Source organism: Scylla paramamosain, chromosome 10 (genome assembly GCF_035594125.1).
Source record: "Scylla paramamosain isolate STU-SP2022 chromosome 10, ASM3559412v1, whole genome shotgun sequence".
NCBI classification, from domain to species: domain Eukaryota; kingdom Metazoa; phylum Arthropoda; class Malacostraca; order Decapoda; family Portunidae; genus Scylla; species Scylla paramamosain.
In genome coordinates this window covers 14,830,369-14,842,500 of record NC_087160.1, presented here as the reverse complement: position 1 = coordinate 14,842,500, position 12,132 = coordinate 14,830,369, and the positions used below count along the sequence as shown (strand labels likewise).

The 12,132-nt window shown below is 41.0% G+C and overlaps 1 protein-coding gene across 1 annotated transcript in view; it reads right to left on the bottom strand.

Annotated features, from left to right (window-relative positions):
• Positions 1–10,743, bottom strand: part of LOC135104251 (uncharacterized) — a 123,453-nt gene extending 112,710 nt beyond the window's left edge. Inside the window, 1 exon segment of the mRNA XM_064011431.1 lies at positions 10,248–10,743. The gene's annotated coding sequence lies outside the window, so the exon portion shown is untranslated.
• Between the last annotated feature and the right edge of the window lie 1,389 nt (positions 10,744–12,132).

Genomic DNA, 12,132 nt, shown 5'->3' with positions numbered 1-12,132 from the left:
TTTCATTTATATTTATGTTTTTCATGCTACTTTTTTTTTATTTATCACATGACCAGTATAAGTAGAAGAATGTTTTATTTGTCAGCTGGATACTTTAGACACTTTCACTACATCCATTAAATCCAGACACACACACACACACACACTCACACACACACACACACACGCAATATTTTATCTTTGTTTCTCTTTGTGGTCTCTCTCTCTCTCTCTCTCTCTCTCTCTCTCTCTCTCTCTCTCTCTCTCTCTCTCTCTCTCTCTCTCTCTCTCTCCACTCTTCCTACAGTCTACCAATAATTACAAAGAAAAAAAAACGTAACATAAAGCAGCAAAAAAATAAACAAATAAACAAATAAGTAACCCCAAATATAAAATCAAAAAAGAAAAAAATGAAAAAACACAAAAACCAAAATTACCAAACCCACGCACCAAACGGTAAACACCAAAGCCTAGCAGGCAAAGCCAAAACCGAATAAAGAATAACTAATAAGTGAGTCCTCGCTGCAGCAATCCTTTGGGCGTGTGTTGTCAATCACCACACATACTAATCCCCGCAGATCCTTCCTGACTCGTGGCACCGTTTGCTAGGAAAGGTCACCGCGAGAAGAGGAGGAGGAGGAGGAGGATAAAAGGGTTGACGTTAGAGGGACGTTATCGTTCGTTTTCCTGTTTTCGCGTTTTCGTTTTCTCCGTGTTTGAGCGACCGGGCGAGAGAGAGAGAGAGAGAGAGAGAGAGAGAGAGAGAGAGAGAGAGAGAGAGAGAGAGAGAGAGAGTTTCCTTTTTATGTACTTATTAGGTTTAAATGCAAGAGTTGTTTTCTGATGTTTACAACACAATTCTTCCAAGTCATCTTTCCTTTTCTTCTTTCTCCTTCTTCTTCTTCTTCTTCTTCTTCTTCTTCTTCTTCTTCTTCTTCTTCTTCTTCTTCTTCCTCCTCCTCCTTCTCTTCTTTCTAAATTTCTAGCTACCCTCTCATTAGACAAAAAAAAAAAAAAAGAGGCAGAGACAGGCATACAGACAAACAAACAGAACCTTCCTAGTGTACTCTCCCTTTGCTCTTTGCGCTTGAAAGTCATTCCTTTCTTTTCGAAATACCTGAAATGCTATTAATCTCTTTCAATGCTTTCTTTCTTTACTTCATTTTTTTTTTCACTTATTGTTCTTTTGCTTCTTTTTCTGTTTTTTTTTTTATTACTATTAATCCTCATTATCATCATCAACAGTAGCAGTATTTCTTTTTTTTTCCACCTCCTCCTCCTCCTCCTCCTCCTTGTCATCCCCCTCTTTTTTTCTTCTTCTTCTTTTCCTTCTCCTTCTTCTCCTCCTCCTCCTCTTCATACTTTAGATTAGAGAGTGTACTCGTAGCTTATCATAAATTCCTCCTCTCCCTCCTCCTCCTATTCATCCTTCTCCTCTTCTTCCTCCTCTTCCTCCTCCTCCCCCTCCTCCTCTTCCTCCTCTTCCTCCTCCTCCCCCTCCTCCTCTTACCTTAGATTAGTGTAGCTTTATCACAAACAGTCTTGCAAGAACCAACGTGTCTAGTGCTTTTCTTCTTCCTTTTGTCCTCCTCGTTCTCCGCTAACATCATCATCCACCTTCTCTCCTCTTCCTCCTATTCTTCTTTCCCCTCCTCTTCCACCTCTTTCTCTTCCTTCTCCTCCTCCTCCTCCTCGCCTTGCTGCTGCTGCTGTTGCTTTCAGTCAGCACAGGACAGTCACAGTAGTTGTACAAGATATTGAACGCTCCGAGTTGCCATTAACTTGGCTGTCCGCTTTCCTCCACTACCTGCCTGCCTGCCTCTCTCTCTCTCTCTCTCTCTCTCTCTCTCTCTCTCTCTCTCTCTCTCTCTCTCTCTCTCTCTCTCTCTCCTCATTAATTTTTAGATTCTTGTTATATATGTAAGTGTTGTGTGTGTGTGTGTGTGTGTGTGTGTGTGTGTGTGTGTGTGTGTGTGTGTGTGTGTGTGTGTGTGTGTGTGTGTGTGTGTGTGTGTGTGTGTGTGTGTGTATGTGTGACACACATACACACACACACACACATACAAATGGCTATCGACCATAGTCTATGGTCGATAGCCATTTGGCGATGTGCTCAATCGATTCTACGGGTTAAATTACATAAGAAGGGATACAAAACTAAAAATCGTGAAATTTGTATATTCGGTGTTTTAACTAGGCACGGTGTGTGTGTGTGTGTGTGTGTGTGTGTGTGTGTGTGTGTGTGTGTGTGTGTGTGTGTGTGAGAGAGAGAGAGAGAGAGAGAGAGAGAGAGAGAGAGAGAGAGAGAGAGAGAGAGAGAGAGAGAGAGAGAGAGAGAGAGAGAGAGAGAGGAGGGCGGAGTTCGTGCTTTGTGACTGTTATTGTAGGAAGAGTGTGGGTAAATGTGTCCAAACAACCTTTCTTCACTTTGGCATACTCAGTGACCAGAGGTGTGAAAAGAGGAGAGGACATATTTGTAGCAGAAATAAAATGAAAACATAATAAATAAAAGTAATGAAATACAAGTCATCCGTTCTTTGTCTTTGGTAATGCCCTGCTTTATTGAACATAATACAGTGAGAAGAACTACGTGGGTCACTTTTTTTTTCTTTTTGAGTAATAGAGGAACTTTCTTTCCCACGAGTATTATCACAGTAATGCTGCTGAATACGGAGATAGAAAAACAGGACATGTTGATGAATTGATAACACACACACACACACACACACACACACACACACACACACAAAGAGAGAGAGAGAGAGAGAGAGAGAGAGAGAGAGAGAGAGAGAGAGAGAGAGAGAGAGAGAGAGAGAGAGAGAGAGAGAGAGAGAGAGAGAGAGAGAGAGAGAGAGAGAGAGAGAGAGAGAGAGAGAGAGAGAGAGAGAGAGAGAGAGAGAGAGAGAGAGAGAGAGAGAGAGAGAGAGAGAGAGAGAGAGAGAGAGAGAGAGAGAGAGAGAGAGAGAGAGAGAGAGAGAGAGAGAGAGAGAGAGAGATCCCGGAAATCTGATGTGTATCTGTTTAATCTTCACGAAATTTCACGTTTGTTTCATCTTGTCTTTAAAAGTGTGTTTGGCTTTGTATCATTTTCATAATCCCTTTACGTGTAAATCATCGCTGCTTCAAAGGCTGCACCACATGAATAATACGTGCGATAAACACCCATGCACGCCAGACCACTATATCGTAAAGTAAGAAAATGATGTAGGAGTGTAAAGAAAGTGTTACGTCAGCGTGTTTCAATTTCGTATCCCCTTCCTCCTACTCCTACTTTTCTTGCATCAATGAAAAGCTTCCCTCATCCACGTCACAGTTATTCATATAAAACTTTACCAATATTTCAGAACTAAAGGAATTAATACCGGTGACAAATACCCGATTGAAATACAGACGTAATGAGCCAGCCATCCATTCCCGGCGGAAAAGTCTCTGTGCTGACACTGGTGATATTCCAAACTTTATTATGCCTGGTCTCTGTCGCAGTCTGTTGAATCTCTACATTGCACTTTGTCAGGAACTCGAAAGACGAATACACGAGTATAAACCATCCATTCCTGAAATAAAAATAAATAAGAAAAGAAGAGGATGCTAACCTCGTGTAAATTTGTGAAATTCTTAACTTTATTCTTGATTATCTCCTCCGTCCTCTATCGCAGTTTATGCAAGATTTCCATTATAGTTAGTGAGGAAAATGAGAGACAAATATATTAATCATCTATTCGAGGAAAATCATAAGAATCTTGCCTCCCACATTCGTGATATAACAAACTCTCCGCATTCTGTCTGTCGTAGTTTGCAGAGGATTCACATTACACTTTGGAAGGAAAACAAGAAAGAAATGCGTTTATCTGTATGTGCCATCCATTTGCGGAAAAAATCCTACTTTTTACAATCACGATATTCCAAACTTTACCTGTAATTTCTTAGCTATACTCAACAGAAGCCGTTTAATGAGAAAATAACCATCTCAATTCATGCATTCGTGATACTCTAAACGCACACCTGCATTTCAACAGAAGACAGGGAAAAACAATATTTTCAGTTCAATGTATTCGTGATATTCTAAACTTTCATTTGTATTGCAACAGAAGATAAGACGAAAAGACAGAGTCACAGATGTATGAAAACACAAAATGAAACAACTGTACCTTACTTTTCCCTCCACATCCTATTGCAGTAAAATTATATGGCCCTCCCTAAGAGTACCCAACAGCTGCTTATCCTGATCGGCAGATGCTGCGGGCAGTAGTCGCGAGCTTTGTAATATGTCACCGGGGGCTTGTTAATGACTGTCGCAGTATAACGACACGCTTTTTTCTCCTCCTACTCAAATATTTACGCTAATGGAAGCAGCGCGGGAGAGTGAAAATAGCTGGCAGGTAGATAAAGGTGTTTGTGTGTGTGTGTGTTAGTGGTAGTGGTAGTGGTGTAAGACCTAACGTGTTTGCAGCCACTCTGGTCGTAATTCTAGCGGTGGTAATGGTGTTGCTTATGTTATGAGGCAGTGCTGTTTATGATCGCTATGGTTTGTCCAGTAGGTGTATACGTTTAATGGTTATTAATGATGATGATATAAAATGTTAGATTCATAGATTCACATTTACTGGCTGTGGTAATGGTGTTGGTTACGGTATGAGGAGGTGCAATTTATGATCACTGTGGTCCGGCTATGTGCGCATCGTTTAATGGTTGTGGATGACTATGGTATGAAATAGTAGCTCCTTAGCGGTATGTGGTATACTTGCGGTTAGAAGTCGAGTAACGTGCCACACTCAGCCACGCTTAGCCACTCTCACTTTCATTGCTAAACGATTTCCTTCACTGTTAAGCCCTCTGATCCTCTTAGTTATCACATACGAAGACTGAAGGCATATTAGAGAACTTAAGATTGATGGAAAAAGCTACAGATTGTAGACAAAAATAAGGCACGGTAACAATTTTTTTTATCTAAACTATATTAAAGGAGGATGAATTGTTGTAGGTGAGGAAAGAAAAAAACTGGATTAGGAGAATCTTGAAAATTAATTGTAGTGTGCGAGGGAAGGTAGAAAAAAATCAAAGAGCAAGCTAATAACACTAAGTAGTTAATGATGAAAAGGGAGAGGAAAATATTGTGGAAGAGAACAATGAGAGAGAGAGAGAGAGAGAGAGAGAGAGAGAGAGAGAGAGAGAGAGAGAGAGAGAGAGAAATGCAGGCAGGAGGAAGAAGGGAGAAAGGGAGGAAAGCAAGGAAGGGTAACAGGGCGTGACTGCGGGTGAGGGTCCACTACTCCCTTCCTCCCTTCCTCCCTTCCTTCCACTCCCTCCACTCCCTCCCCTGCACTCCAACACACTCCCTCTCCCATTAACATGTCGTCTTGCCCATTCCCCTTCCCCTCCCTCCGCTTGTGAACATGTGTTATGGTTAGAACAATGGCAGATACTGACATTATTGTTATTGTTATTGTTATTAGTATTATCATAGTTGTTGCTGCTGCTATTGTTGTTGTTTTTGTTGTTGTTCTTGTTGTTGCATGAGATCAGGTAAACTTGCACATCATACGGGCTAAGCAACTCCAAAGCTATCGACGAATAAACCTAATTAACCTGATTAACGAATACCAGTATCGGACAAACACACACACACACACACACACACACACACACACACACACACACACAGAGAGAGAGAGAGAGAGAGAGAGAGAGAGAGAGAGAGAGAGAGAGAGAGAGAGAGAGAGAGATAAGACCACAAGCTGTAAATATATGTGTGTTTTTATTCTTACCAATCTCTAAACTACACCATGTAAACAAACTTCAGTCCGATAAAAGACTCGATCAAGCTCCATTTTCCGACCGCACGCATCCCTCACCTAGCTAACGAACTGATTGGCTCACTTGTAAAGCCAGAACACCCCTGGGTTTAACCGATAATCGAAATTCAGCTGTTTAGACTAGTAAAGCGGTTATCGCCTTGATTAACATATTAGAGCGCGTTTTCTCTGGCGGCGCGGGAGCATCGGGTGGGCGATCAAGTGAGCATCGTCATCTGGCCTGTGGATGGCTTTATGAGGGGTTCCGACACGCTAATAAGGATCTGATAGTGTCATATGAGGATTTATCACTGGAAGGCACTGAGAGAGAGGGCGGGGAGGGGTTTAACGCGTCGAAAATGTCATTAGAACGATTAATACGGCTATCGATGCCAGCCAATGTCCACTCAGCTAAATGCATCAAAATACAACTACTTCCCTTGTGGTCTTTTAGTGAAGGGATGAAAAGTGGTTAGTTGTTTCATTAGTGATGTGTTTCTTTATATGTGCTTGTGTGTTTGCAGTGAATTATTGCAGTAAAATCTTTATACATTACTTACGTGATGACGCGACATATTTTGTGAAAGTATAACAGTGGAAAAGAAACTGGTTATCATCGGTGAATATGATTCTCTGTATTTATTTGCATTAATGATGGCAGTAAAAATCTCTGTATAATACTCATGTGATAATATTGTATTTTTATCTTGATGAAAGTACAAATTTTGACATTATATTCGTATGATATTTGTATTAATCTTTGCGGAACTCCAAGAAACGAAATTGCAGCAGATTAACACGAAAGTAAGAAAAACAATCACGAATTAAGCTCGAATCTTTCCTCAGTGTCTCTTTATTGTATTGTTTATGACATTTTCTTTTCTCGAGAAAACCCATCATATTTTTTCTTTCAAGTTAGGCTGGTGATCGTCCTTATGAGAGATAAAGGTTAAATGACAATTGATTGTAGTTGTAGCAGTAGCAGTAGTAGTAGATTTTGTTTTTATTGTTGCCATGAAGGAAAGTCAACACAAACAAATGTGATAAAATTCTGATAGGAAAACAAAGTACGACGGATGAGAGGGGGAGGAGGAGGAGGAGGAGAAAATAATGAGATGGGAAAGGGAAAGGGAGATAAGAAAATACTACTCGTACATAGAAGGCGTGAGAATGGAGGGAGTAGGGGTGAAAGTAGATACTGTTGAGAAAAGAGTGAGGGTGGAGTAGCGCGGACACACACACACACACTCAGTCCTAACTTGACATTGACAGTCATAACACGTATTTCACCAACACCTTGGCCGATAGCGATGTACCCAGTGTATTATTATTTTTCTCCTCTCTCTCTCCCTCTCTCTCTCTCTCTCTCTCTCTCTCTCTCTCTCTCTCTCTCTCCCACCATGTTATCTGCAAGTGGAAAGCGACGATCCGCTCACTGTTAGGTAATCGCTGACTGGCCACTCACTCCCTGCACTTTAACACTTTTCTCATGAGTCAGTAATTTACAGGAACTCGCGAGTGTAATCTGGGTGTTGAGCCTTCGCGTGGTGATTGTGATGGACGCCAAGGGAACGACTCAGCACCGTAACATGCTGATTGTATTCTTTATCTACTTTCACACTGGCGGAAATTGAGAAGAAAAGAAGGGAGAAAGTCATGGAGTGTCAGGGCTTCACGAGGGAGTACTGAATTGTGCTGTGATTCTGTTATATGTTCATGTTTAACTCTGTATTGTGTAACTTTGTTATTCTGTTCTTTATCTAGTACCGGCAGAAATGAAGATGAAAATAGGGAAAACAGTCTTGAAGTAAAGCTAATGTTTCGCGAGGAATTACTAAGTCGTGTTTTTATTGTGTTCTTCCTTAACTCAGTATAACGTAAGTTCGTGATTTTGCTCCTTGTCTACATTTGCATTGGCGGAAATTGAGACAAGAATAGGGGAAAAGTCTTGAAGTAATGTTAATGCTTCACGAGGAACTACTGTATTGTGCTGTGATTCTGTTAGTGTTCGGCTTTAACTCAGTGTGTTGTAACTTCGTGATTCTGTTGTTTATCTAGCACTGGCAAAAACTGAGACGAAAATAGGAGAAAACTTGAAGTAATGTTAACGTCTCACGAGGAAATTGTGTTTGTACTTGTGTTCTTCTTTAACTCAGCATTGTGTAACTTCGTGATTATGTTATTTATCTGATACTGGCAGAAACTGAAACGAAAATAAGGAGAGAAAGACTTTACAAATAATGATAATGCTTCATTAAGAATTACTCAGTACCGTAAAACTTTCTACTGGTGTTCTTTAATTCATCATTACCTCAGCTTTGTGTAACTTCGTGCTTCTGTTCCTTATCAGCATTTAGCCTGGCGCAAGTTGAGATGAAAATGTGTGGGACAAAGGCAGGGATTGAAAAGTCTGTAATGTAAAATCTTTTATGAAGAAAACAAAACAAAACAAAAAAATTTGATTTTTTAAACTGATGTGATACTCACTTTTCTGTGGAGGATCTCTGGCTTTCTTTCTTATTTTATCAAAACATATTTACACCGACACAAACTGAAACGATGATAAATAAATAAAGAAAATTAAAGAAAGCTTGAGTTGCTGATATTATATGTAAAATAGTAGGTACTTTTCTTTCAAAGGTCCTTGTTGGTTTGTCCTTACTGGAATTCACATCTGCACTGGCACGAGTCGAGACGGAAAAAAGGAGAAAAGTAATGTAATGTAAAAGCTTCATGAATACAACGAAGGGGAATGTGGTGCTTTTTTTTCTTTCTTTGAAGTCACGGGCTGAAAGAAACCTCTAGGAGTACATATAGAGAATAAACCAACAGAGGGAGGTAGACTATTCCTGAGTCAGTGTTTCAATGGTAGGAAAGAAAATACACAGATGGTTCAGACCGTCAGGGAAGGGAGCGGAGGCCGGACACGAGGCAACGATAGACCCGAAAAGTGAAAAGAACAAAAGTGAAAAGTTCGTGAAGGCCGCAGTCCAGGGGGAGAGTGAGGGCCGAGTGGTCACTTGCTCTGGTTGAGGTTGTGTGTGTGTGTGTGTGTGTGTGTGTGTGTGTGTGTGTGTGTCTGTTGTTGCTGCTGTTGTTGTGGTGGTGGTGGTGGTGGCGGTGGTAGTTGACTGTTGTTGTTGTTGCTGTGGTAGTGGTGGGGTTGTGGTGTTGGTAGGTAGGTTGGTTAATTGTTGTTTTCGTTGTTGTTGCTGCTGTTGTTGTTAATGTCAAGCAATAAAATCCATGCTGAAAAGTTATCTCAAAAGTTTCCGTGTGTGTGTGTGTGTGTGTGTGAGAGAGAGAGAGAGAGAGAGAGAGAGAGAGAGAGAGAGAGAGAGAGAGAGAGAGAGAGAGAGAGAGACGATATTTTTTGCATAATAACATTCTGCTTTAGTATTCCACGATAAGATCATTGTATCATATAGGAAAGACACATAATGAGAAAACATTCCTTAACATGCAAGAGAAAAATACATTTCCATTCTCTTACTACGATTAATATTTCCCGTTACAGCGAGCATTAATATCCCCCACCGCCACCATAATCATCAACACTTACCACCCACCACCAGCATTACCCCATATCCGCCCCTCCAACACCACCATGCCATTATAAACCCACCACCACCACCGTCATACTATATGCAACCCGCCCCCACCACCACCATCAGCCATTCCTCCCCCACCATTACCAAGGCAGTCAGTACCGCCACCGCCACCACCACCACCGATACAAGTCATAATAATATATGGAAACGAGAAGATCCAGTTACCGGGCTGATATCTCCTTCCGGACTGGATGGATGTGGGTAGCGACAGGTATGGGTAGAAAGGTGGGATAGATAAGTAGGTGGAGCAGGTAGGCAGGTGGGAAGCTGTTCTAGTAGGGCAACCGGTGCGACGAGTGAGTGATCGAGGGTGGGAGAGGCGGCGAGCAGAAGGGACCTTGGAACAGACACTCACCACAGCAGGGAACACATGCTTAACCTAAGGGCGCGGGTCCGACTCCTTGCTCTCGACATCAGAAACACTTCACTTCACTCAACACCAATTAGTCGTCCTTTACTCTCTTTCTTTTCTCCCTCTCTTCTTTTTTTTTCTTTTTTTTTCAGCTCAGACTCACTCACTTTCCTTCTTTTCTTCCTTCTAATTAATACAAATACTGTGATGTGACTCGATGGATAGATGACCTTTTTTACTATTATTATATCACACCTAGTTTCTTTCCAGTGTTCTTTATTATTTTTGCCTTTGCCAGCTGATTAGATCAAGTGCAGGGCCGCGTCGTCTGTGAGATAGCTATATTACATCAGCCACTCCAAGGCTCCGGACAGTGTTAGATTACATATTTTAACGCAATTCCCGTCTTCTGCACGCACACTCGAGACAGAGGCAGTGTAAACTATTCCCGACCAACCACTTTTACAGGACACAATCCCTTATAAGCACATCTTAGGATAACACCATACATACAAGGCTCTCGGTTCTCCAATGACAACCACCACTGAGCCGCGGGCCGTGCTTCCCCTCTGAAAGTCTCTCTCTCACTGACGTCTCCTACTGCCCTCGACTCGCTGTGACTGGCCCCGCCTCTAGTGACGTTTCATGACCAATCCCACGCCTCCTTTTCCCCCTTCCCTCTGTTATCCCTGTGTTATCTCTCCTCTCGTGTGTTAGAGCAGCATTGTGAAGGTTAGGCAAGGAGCTTCAACTTTGAAGAGACAGGGAAGGCGTGGCTGAGAGCAGGTTGTGAGAGTAGAAGATGAGGGCGCGCCGAGTGAGAGAGGAGAGAGGTTGGTGTGTGGTGGTAGACAGGTCCCCCTTCTGTGCGGGGCTGGTTAGATGAGCGGCCGTCAGATCAATAAACGTGTATGCCGCTTTGCCGAATCCGCACTTACCACCACCGCTACCTCCACCACTAGCTATACCGCCACTTCCACGTCTCTGGCAACACGGTCGTTCAGCCACGCCGCTCGGCTTTACCTAGCAACTCCTGGGTCGCCGCTCCCGCCTGCGTGTTACTGTGGGGACGTGTGGGAGAGGTCACGGCTCGTGGCCTTCACCACTAAAAAAAAAATAATAATAATTATAAAAATATATATATATATATATATATATATATATATATATATATATATATATATATATATATATATATATATATATATATATATATATATATATATATATATATATATATATATATATATATATAAGGAAAAAAAAAACTAAAAACCCGATGGCCGTAAACGCACTAACAGTGACCTCAGAGGATAGACGGGAAGTGTGGAATCAATACTACATTTCCTTGTAAGGTTTAATTCCAGAGCCGCGGTGTCTCTGGCTACTAACAATATCATTACGGGATAAGCGCCGCCAAAGGGCCTCCCGTGCCTGCATTATAGATCGGAATGACTCAGATTTTTGCCGCCCAGCGAGGTGTTGGAGGACGATGATGAGCATGAAGAGGAAAAGGCGATGGTGAAAATTAGAGGTTCGCTCGTGTAATCTGGAATTCATATTGTAGTTCTTACACGTTTTTTTTAGCGCAGAATTTGACGAATATCTTTTTATTTTTAGTAAGCAATGTTTTTATTTTTTCGATAGATTGTTTTTTCCTTTATATGTATTGATGATAATGTTAATAAAATAATAGTAACAACAGCAACAACAACAACAACAACAACAACAACAACAACAACAAATATAATAAAAATATAAAAAAATAGTAATAATAACAATAATATTAATAATAATGAATAATGATAATAATAATAATAATGATAATAATAATAATAATAATAATCTTTTCTGTGTGTGCGTGTGTTCGGTACACCACTACACACTACATATCACAATAATTCTGCACTTGAACAGATGGATATACGCATTCTGAATGAGTATTTTTTTAACTGTCTTCACTCAAGAAAACATGCTGGATATGCTGAATAGTAAACAGATGTTTAGAGCAGATGAGAATGAGAAGCTGACAGATATTTCCAGAACTAAGGAGATAGTGTAACAGGAGATAGATAGGCTAAAAAAAGTTCAAGACACCAGGACCACATGAAATATATCCCAGAGTACTTAAGGAATGCAAAGAGGTTATTAGTGAGCTGTCAGTTTCTGTCTTTAGGAAATCATTTGAGTCAGGTGAGGTACCAGTAATGTGGAGGCAGGCTAATGTAGTACCCATCTTTAAGAAAGGAGATAAAACTTTAGTGTCTAATTATAGACCTGTCAGCTTAACTTCAGTTGTAGGTAAAATATTGGAGTCAGTAATAGTGAGGAACATTAGGGAGCATTTAGACAAACATAACTTGATAAATCAGTCACAGCATGGCTTCACGAAGGGGAA